A 10022-nucleotide genomic window follows, 5' to 3' on the forward strand; every position below is an offset into this window, starting at 1 on the left:
TCCCTATCCCACTGCTCCAGCCTGGCCTTGGACACTTCCAAGGAACTGGGGGGCAGCCACAGCTTCCCTGGGAGCTCCCCTGGGAATTCCATCCCAGTCCCTCCCTCCCCACCCTCACAATTCTTCAAGAATTCCTTCCCCAAATCCCATCTATCCCTGCCCTCTGCCAGTGGGAATCCATTCCCCCCCTTACCCTGTCCCCTCATCCCTTATCCCAAATCCTTCTCCGGCTTCCAAAGTTGTCAGAATAAAAAGGAAGCAGGAGAACTTCACAAACGAAACCGAATTAAGCGCTGAACCCACAGCACCACTGTAATTATTGAAACATCAAAGCTTCCAGCATTATGGACGGGCAAGAAATGAAAAATAAACAAATAAATCAATAAAACCAATCAGAATTATTACAGCTTTTTCAAGTTTAACACTGATTTATTTATCCAAAGAAGATTCTATAAAATGAGGTTATAAAATCCAACGCAGAGCTGGGGAAAGGGGATGGACACAAACTCAGGGGGAGGCTGAGAAAACCAGAAAACCTTCTCTTTTTAAACATTTTCAAACCAAATTTTTAAGAAGCTGAAAGGTGATTGCAAGAATTAAATGCTGCACTGGGTGACCCAGGGAGGATCTCGGGGCTTTAGGTAAAGGAAGAGGCTGCAAATCAGAGTTTAAGGTGTGTTAATCTTGGAAAAATAACCACCTGACCACTCCAGGTGCCTCCCAGCCACTTTTCCTAGGAATATTTAGGATGATTCCACCTTCAAACTCCGTAAATCCTCCACCACATTCCCTCTGCTTCCATCCTCTGACTGAACCAGCCTCAAACTGGGCGAGAGGGAAATTTTGGGTCAAATAAATGATTTTAAGGGGCTGCAGGGCTCTATATATTTATTTAAATTCACTTATTTCTGGACCTATTGATAGAGAAATATCTATTTATTTCTATTATTCTAGATAATATTTAATATTCCTATGACTGTCTTCACTCAATTTGATAAATTAAATCATCAAATGGCACCTCCCCAAAGTTAAAATTAATTATTTTCATAGAGACCACCTCAAGTTTTTCCCTCCTGCTTAAATCAAGCCCAACCTGAAGTGCTAAACAGGCAGCCAGGATGGTTTAATTTCTTTTTTTTTCCTCTTTTCTTTTGTTTTTTATTGAAATAAAAATGCTTTGGTGTTATAAAGATGCAAATTTCCCCACTTCTGGGTCACCTTCATGGCGTGGAAAGGGAAAAGTCCTGCTCTGATTTGAGCAGGAAGTGACCAAATAAACAGAAACCACAAGAAAATGCCCTCAGGGAAACGTCAGCATTTGGAAAACCTTTGGGTTTTGGGAACAACTCCCCAAAAAATCTCCTTTTTGAACTCCTAGGATGCTTTGGAGACATCCTGAAGTTTGTTCTTGCTGTCAGTGCCTTTTGTTGTGGTTTTTAACCCTCTGAAATAGCAGGGAAATTATTCTTGATCCTAATGAAAGAGTTCCACTAATTAAAGAGCTTTAAAATTCTAAATAATTCATGACTTCAGGTTCCAAAAAAAATCACCCGATTTAATTCATTTACAACACAAGAAGCCCTGAAATGAAGAAACCACCTCATGAGGCAACGTAATTAAAATACAGATGTCACCCCCATTATATAAACACAAGATATTAACCTGATTAAATGAAATAAAACCCAAATTCAGTGGCTGGAAAGGTGACCTCGTGTAGGCACCCAAAGCCCTCCCACGCTCACTGAGCAATGTCCCCTCCCCAAAATTGTCCCCAACACCTTCACTGCTTTATTTGGTGGAAAAAACAAGGGTGGAGAAGTCAGTGAAATAAAAATAAAGCCTGAAGTTCCAGGTTAAAATCTGAGGAGGAAGTAAAAAAATAAAATTCACAGGAAAAAAGCCTCCTGGAAAAGCAAACTCCTGGAAAATCAAAGGTAGAAAATCCATCTGCTGGACAATAAAAGCAGGAAATCAAACTCTTAGAGAATGAAGCTAAAAAGAAAAAAACCAAACTCCTAGAGAGTAAAACTAAAAAAATGAAATTTATACAGAGAATAAAGAGAAAAAATGAAATTTATACAGAGAATAAAGCGAAAAACCCCAAACTTATATAGAGAATAAAGCTAAAAAATGAAATTTATATCGCGAATAAAGCTAAAAATGAAATTTATATCGAGAATAAAGCTAAAAATGAAATTTATATCGAGAATAAAGCTAAAAAATGAAATTTATACAGAGAATAAAGCTAAAAAATCAAACTTATATAGAGAATAAAGCTAAAAAAAGGAATTTATATAGAGAGTAAAGCTAAAAAAAGGAATTTATATAGAGAATAAAGCTAAAAAATCAAACTTATATAGAGAATAAAGCTAAAAATGAAATTTATATAGAGAATAAAGGTAAAAAACTAGAAAACCAAACTTCTATAGAGAATAAAGCTAAAAAAATGACATTTATACAGAGAATAAAGCTAAAAAATCAAACTCATATAGAGAATAAAGCTAAAAAATGAAACTTATATAGAGAATAAAGCTAAAAAATTGAAATTAATATAGAGAATAAAGCTAAAAAATCAAACTCCTGGAGAATAAAACAAAACAAAAAAAATCAAACTTCTAGGGAATAAAACTTCTAGAAAACAACAACAAAAAAATCCCTGGAGATCTCTGGAGCAGAGGGGACACCCAAACTTCACTCCTTAAAATGGGACCTTCCTACCCCTCCAATTCTGGGAGGAGGGGGAAAAAAACCCCTCAGGAACTGGAATAATTTGTTAATAAATCCATTTCCAGATTTCCCAGGCTCTTCCTGCTGCTCTTGACCTAGAAAGATCAAGCAGCACCTCCTCTTCCCCAACCTCCTGCAAGCTGAAGCAATAAAAATTTGCCAAATATTGGGTGGAACCAAGATTTCTGCAGGATTTTTCTTCTCATTTATAGGAGCTGCAGATTGCCCTCGTGTCCTGCCAACACTAAAAAGCTGGATATACCCTAATTTCAAGGGAAATTATATTTAAATATCTCATTTTTTGCTCCATGATGCTGCCAATGACCTTCATCCTCTCAGCACATCTCCCGATGCTGGCCCACAGCCTGCTCCAGAAGTTCTTCTAACATTCCCTAATTATTAAGAGGTGCCTTTTGGGGATGTTTCTCCTCCTGCTCCCTCCTCACACCAAAACTGTGACAACGCCAAGAAGTTGAAGAACCCCAAGACAAGGCGACGGGGAAGCTTCATTTTTAATTAAAACATCCCAAATAACACCGGGAGCGAAGCTCAAACCCAAGGAAATCCTGACAGCAGGCAAAGCTCAGGTTCAAGGGCCTGGACCCGTGTTCTACAACCCTTACAAGAAGAACTCGTACAATCTAATTATCCGTAATTTTCCAACACAGCGCTTTTAAGGTCAACAAGCAGCGATCAGAAAAGGGGGGAAAAAATGATGGTTTTTCACCCTGACAGGGAAAGGACGGGAAAAAGCATCTCGGAGGAGCAGGAATGTCCGCGATGCGCTCACCGAAACCCAACTTTCATTCTAATCTCCCAACTATTCCCCGTGTCCTTGATGCCCTCGGCCACCGCGAGCAGCTCCATTTTTTCCCCCCCTTTTTTTCTCTTCTCTCTTTCTCTCCCCCTTTTTTTTTTTTTTTTTCGGTCCAAAGTGCCGCAAACAAACTTTGTCCTTCAGAGTGGCGGCTCGGAGCGCTGGGATTTCAAGGTCACTCGTGCAGGCCCCGCTCCAAGTTGGGCTGCGGCGGCGGAGCGCGGCCGGCCGGGGCTCGGGGGGCCCCGCGGAGCCCTCAGCCCCCGCCGGGCCGCCAACCCCGGCTGCCCCCGCTCCCCCCGCGACCTTCGGCGCTCAGTTCCCGAGAAAAGCGACAACAAAGGGCTGCCAGCACACGCCGGGAGTTTGGGGGTGTCGCGGCTCCGCTGTCTCCCCCCCCCCGGCCCCGCGGGGCGCATCGCGGCCAGGCCGAGGGCACCGGGGGAGCTCCCGCCGTGCTCGGGGCACCCCGGGGTGGGGGGCGCCGCTGCTTTGTCCACCCCATCACTGCCCTCACGCCGATACCGGCGCTGGGGGTGGCTCGGCGGAGAGCTCCGGGCAGCACCGGGGGTTCAACCCCAAACCCCAAGGCGAGCACCTCCCGGCGCGCTACCTCCCCCCCACTCCGCACCGGGACACACGAGCATCCCCCGCCGCCGCGGCCTGTCCCCGGCGCCCGGGCCGCCCTCCCCCGCCGCCACCGCAGCAGCAGCGCCCCGGACTCACCGCCGGCCGTGCCCGCGGCCGGGGGTTCCCCGCCATGGCTTTGTCTTTGAGTGACCCCGGGAGCCGCGAGGGCCCCCCCGGGCCGGGCCGTGCCCGCGGCCCCTTTAACGGCGGCGGCCCCGCGCGCCCCGCTGCGCGCGCCCGGCCCGCCCCGCGCCCGCGCCCATTGGCTGCGCGCCCCGCGGCCGCGCTCTCCCATTGGCTGCGCGCCCCGCGGCCCCGCGCTCCCATTGGTCGGCGCCGCGGCGCAGCCTCGCCGGCCGCTTCCTGCTTTAAAGTTACCTTGAGCGGCGGCCGCAGGGGTCAGGCAAGCCCCGCCCACCAGCCCCGCCCCGATTGGCCGCCTCGCCTCCTATTCAAACGCCTGAGGAGGCTGGCTGGAGCGGCCGCTGATTGGTCCGCACCCCTGTCAATCACGGCGGTTCCCGCCACACCTTCCCGGCGGGGCGCGGGGCCGCACGTGCGCGCGGCGCGGCGGGAGCGCGCGCGGCGGGATCCCGGAATTCCAGAATTTTTGGGACCTTTGGAGATCACCCAGTCCAAGCCCACTGCCAAGGCAGGGTCACCTGCAGCAGGTGACACAGGGATACCTGTGTCCAGCCTCCGGAGAGGCAGCGTTCCAGGGCTCCGCCACCCTCGTGGAATGAAGTTCTTCCTCAGGCTGAGGTGGAACTCGTTGTATTTTAATTTATGGCCACTGCTCCTCGTCCCGTCCCTGAACAGAGCCTGGCACCATCCTCTGACACCCCTTGGGGACATTTTATGGATTCACGGGATCCCCTCTCAGCCTTGCCTTCTCCAGGCCCAGCTCCCGCTGTCTCTCCTCATGAGGGAGATGCTCCAGACCCCAAACCACCTCTGTGGCCTCTGCCCGACCCTCTCCAGCAGCTCCTTGCCTTGTCCTGAGTATCCCAAAACTGGACACCCTGCTGGCCACAGTCCTAGTGGGAACAGGCACATTCCCTGTGGGCCATTATCCCTGAGATCCACCAGGACCAGGGACTTGGATCCCACAGCCCTCCCACGTGTCCGCACAGACCGACAAACAACCCATAGGATGAGGAAAAAGAAAACAGACAGGCGGCTTTTCCAACTGCCTGGCACAGCCCCCGAGCCCTGGGCAGGATGGATCCCACCAAAATTCCCGGCAGGAAGCGCAGGTGGAGGGTTCACCTCAATCACCAATCACTGCCCGTCAGTTTTAACCCCCCAGCCTCACTTTGCCCCCTCCAGCACCACTTTGGGAGCCCTTGGATAGGATGGGAACTTTGGGAATGCTGTGGTTAAAGAACGGGAATGGCCACAATAAAAAAGTTGTCGAAACCAGGTGATATTTTAACCTTTGAACACACAAATCCCACACCCCACAATCCATCCCCCGATGGATTTCGAGCTGCGATTCCAAGATAAAATTTCCTGCTTGGAAACAGCGTGCTGACGGGATTATCCAGCGGGAAAAAATATTAGGAAGCATAGCCAAGGCTTGACTAGCCCGGCAGATTAAATCAGTTTGAATCAGATAAGGAGGAGAGATTAATTTAAAAACAGATCTTCCTGGTGATTTGGGGAATAGAATTGGTTAAAACATGGCCTTAAAAATAAATAAATACACTGTGTTCTCTTCCTGTGGCATTCCTGAGATAAAAACCAGAGCCTGGAAGCTGCGGAATTCTGACTATTGGAGGTATGTGAGGTACTTTGGGTGGTATGAAAAACAAAGCCAGCACCTTTCCTTTGGAGCAGAGGAATGCCTTGCTGGAATTCTTCGATTCTGGAATTCCAAGGGGTTCTGACTGACCAAACGCGTTCCCTTGTGCCTTGTCACATCCCAAGGGACCTAGAGCTGCTCTCCTGTGCTTGGGAATGATGGGAAGAGCCACAGGAATGACCTACAGGAACAGCTGATGCTCACAGGGTGTTTAATAATTCCTCATGACAAGAAAAACTGGTTCATTTTGGGAAGCCCTGCAGTAAAGGGTTTATTTGTGGAAAAAACCCCACTAAATTAATTTGGGAAGCCCTAAAGGGTTTATTTCGATCATTGCAGCTGTTCTTGCTCTGAAATCACAGAGGGTTTAGATGGGATATTGGGAAGGAGTTCTTTCCTGGGAAGGTGGGGAGGGGATGGAATGGAATTCCCAGAGAAGCTGTGGCTGTCCCTGGATCCCTAGAAGTGCCCAAGCCCAGGTTGGAGGGGCTTGGAGCAACCTGGGATAGTGGGAGCTGTCCCTGCCTGTGGAATTGGGTGGGACTGGATGGGCTTTAAGGTCCCTCCCAACCCAAACCATTCCATAAAGTACAAAGTTACTGGGAAAACACCGGGGAGAAGGGAACATTCTGAACCCTGCAACTGTCACCTGCCTCTCTGAGGCACTTCTAGGAATCCCTCGCTGCCTGTGATTCCCGTGTGGCAGGAGAATGGGCTTGGACAAACAGGATTTATCTTGACTGAGCACAAAATAACGAGGGACAGACTGGCCAGGCAGGAAAAATGACCGGCTCAAGGTCACTGGCCAAGCGCAGCCACTGGAGAACCGGCAGGATCACACCTATTCCTGCTTGGAATGAGCTGCTCAGTGCTGCCAGGGCTCCTGCTGGATCACAGGATCATGGGATATCCTGAGCTGGAAGGATCCACAGGATCCTGTGATCATCCCAGCTCCTGGCCCTGCACAGACACCCCACCAATCCCACCCTGGGCATCCCTCAGAGGAAAAGGACCTCAGGGTCCTTTTCCTGATATCCAAGCTGGCCTTGGACACTTCGAGGAATCCAGGGGCAGCTCTCTGGGAAAGCTCTTCCCTCATTCCTTGCTGTGTGGGGTTGGTTTTTTGGGAAGGGGTGTCTCCCTCAGAACTGTGTCCGTGAGCCTCCTCATTGGGATTCTCCTGCAGGAGCATCTCCCAGCCTGGATTTGGGGTGGCTCAGCTCATCGCAGCACACCTGGAATATCCTGAGCTGGAAGGATCCACAAGGATCATCCAGTCCAGCCCCACCCTGGGCATCCCTGGCAGCGCTGTCCAAACATTCCTGGAGCTCTGGCAGCCTTGGGAATGTGCCCATTCCCTGGGGAGCCTGGGCAGTGCCCCAGCACCCTCTGGGGGAAGAACCTTTCCCTAAATCCAACCTGAATCCCCCCTGGCCCAGCTCCTGCCTTTCCCTGGGGTCCTGTCCCTGGTTATGCCAGAGCCAGGTGTGCCATTGTTGTCACCACGATGCCCAACAGCACCTGGGCCCAGGTGAGCTGAGGCTGTCACAGAGCACGAGGACAAAGAGAGCCAGCAGGAACAGCCCAGTCCAAAACCAGAACCTCACTTAAGGAAAAACCTAAGGAAAGGCACAGGATGTTGCCCAGGAAGTTTGATGGCCCAGGAGGTCTGGTTTGTAGGGCTGGAGGAAAAGGTAACGAGCTCATGGGCTTTGAATTGTCCATGCTCAGACAGCAATGATGACAGGGATGGTTTCTTCCCAAATACATGGAAAATATTCCACTCACCAACACAAATGGCTCAGAATGACTCTGAAGAGTCCCATTCCAGAAGTAGGCAGTGCTATTGTTCCTTCTTCTGCAAGCAAGCTGGAATCTGCCAGAGCTCCAGGTTCTGGAGGTGGCCCTGGGCCACAGCTCAGCCACCCCAAAGCTGTCCTGTCACCCCTCAAACACCTGCACAAGGAACCCACCTGAAGGAAATCCCACCCAGCCCTAAAGAATTCCCGGTTATCCAGGCCACACCCACACTGCTGGCAGTGCATTGTGATTTATCAGGTACCTGGGGGCATTACTTTAATTCCCTCAGATCAGGAGAAAGCAGGATTTAGGGAGACCAAAGGTGTTCTCACGGCTCTTGCTGCTTTTTGAGCACAGATTAAACAACCCCTAAGATAATACCAGAAACCCACGGCTGCCCTGCCATAGTCCTGCCCCTCTTCCTGCCAAATGTGCGAGCCTGAAGCTTTTCAAGGCTTGGATGGCAAAAATCCCAAAGACTGGTAAAACTGAATCATAGAATCATGGAATGACACAACGGTAAGGGTTGGAAGGATCTTAAAGTATCATCCAGCGCCACCCCCTGCCATGAGCAGGGACACCTTCCACTATCCCAGGCTGCTCCAAGCCCTGTCCAACCTGGCCTTGGACACTTCTCTCTGGGCAATCCCTTCCAGCCCCTCCACACCCTCACAGGGAAGAATTTCTTCCGAAAATCAAATCTAAACCTAAACACGCGAGCTCCTCTCTACCCCCTCCCACTCCTTTCTCAGACAAGTCAGGATCACAACCTGCCTTGGAATCACAGAACCAGGAATGGTTTAGGTGAAAGAGACCTTAAAACTCATCCCACTCCACCCCTGCCATGAGCAGGGACACTTTCCACTAGACCACGCTGCTCAAGGCCTTATCCAGCTTGGCCTTGAACACTTCCAGGGATAAAACACTACAGTACATCCCTTATGGCGGCACGGCAGATCCCACCCGCCGCCAGCCCGGGAAAGCACCGGGAGGCCTCACCGCGCCGGCAGTGAGGCAGCGCGTTCCCCGGGCGCTGCCAGCCCCGAATCCCGGGTCTCAGGTCGGGGGTCTCAGCCCGGGGGTCCCAGGCCGGGGGTCTCGGGCTCCGCCAGCCCCGGGCCCGCCCGGGCCTCCCCCGACTCCGCCGCCGCCCCCCCCCACCGCGCGCCCGCGCGGGACAACGGTCCGCTCGCTGTCCTCTCCCCGGTCCGCGCCTCGCCAGCCAATCAGAGCCCGCCCCTCCGCGCCCTCCTCCCCCGCGCGGGCCAATCAGCGCGCGCGCCGCGGCCCGGCCAATCGCAGCGCAGCCGTTGGCGCGGGGGGGCCGCACCGACCCCTCGGGCCGCCCCCGCCCCGCGCCCCCTCACGGGCCGCCGCCGCCGCCTCCCCCCCGCCGCGCTCCCCACGCACTCACCGGAGCGGCCGGCACCGCGACCTCCGCCTGCTCCGCCCGGTGCCCGCGCTGCCTCCGGCGCGGCCGGCGGGAGGCGGGGGGGAAGGGGGGCGGCCGGAGCGGAGTGAGCGCCGAGCGGCCGAGAAACAAGATGGCGGCGGGGCCGTGAGGCGGCGGGGCGGAGGCTCCGCCCTTTTTTGTCCCCCCCCTCCCCTCCCCGGGCTGGGGCGCGGCGGCGCGCGCGGGCGCGTGACCCGGCGGGGATCTCGCGAGATTTGCCGGGGGGCGGAAGTGGGCGGGGCTGATGGCGGGCGGAGGGACCGGGATGGGCCGGGATGGATCGGGACAAACCGGGACAAACCGGGAGAAACCGGGAGGGAGCTCGGTGGTCGCCGTGCCTTGAGGGGCAGCCAGACCCTTGCTCTGGTACTGATCTGCCCTGTTCTAACCTCCCGCGGGTCCAAGGCGTTAGGCCTGGTGTGGGCAGCCTTCCAGTGTTTTTCCTGCTTTATTAAAAAAAAAAGCAGGAATGCTGGGATGTTTTCCAAGCTTGTTTGCTTCTCTGTGGAGTATCCTTGCGGTAAATTGGGTGGCAGATAAATCCATTAGAGATGTTGGATAAAGATGCTTTGGGTATGATGAGTTGCAGTGGTTTGGGGGTTTTTTAATAGGAGTTCGTTTGGAATGGAATTTAAATCCATCCAGAGTTCCTGAGTTGACTCACTCTCAGACTCCCATTATGTAGCTCAACTATATCTGCCCACAAAAGACGAACAAGAACTGTTTTACATATCTTGGAGACCACAGAGTTCTGATTGTTCACAGTGCGGGAGAAAAATGTTCCCGAAATC

The 10022-nt window shown here is 52.3% G+C and overlaps 1 protein-coding gene across 4 annotated transcripts in view; it reads right to left on the reverse strand.

Moving 5' to 3' along the window:
* NFYC (nuclear transcription factor Y subunit gamma) overlaps positions 1 to 9330 on the reverse strand; it is a 31677-nt gene extending 22347 nt beyond the window's left edge. For 3 of the 4 annotated variants that reach the window (XR_014227060.1, XM_082296560.1, XM_082296558.1), the window contains exon 1: positions 4271 to 4396. The gene's annotated coding sequence lies outside the window, so the exon portion shown is untranslated. Of the gene's footprint in view, positions 1 to 4270; positions 4397 to 9192 lie in introns of those variants that run through there. The other variant, XM_082296559.1, reaches the window with a different exon arrangement.
* Between the last annotated feature and the right edge of the window lie 692 nt (positions 9331 to 10022).

This window comes from Coloeus monedula (assembly GCF_965178545.1).
Source record: "Coloeus monedula genome assembly, chromosome: 24".
NCBI lineage: Eukaryota > Metazoa > Chordata > Aves > Passeriformes > Corvidae > Coloeus > Coloeus monedula.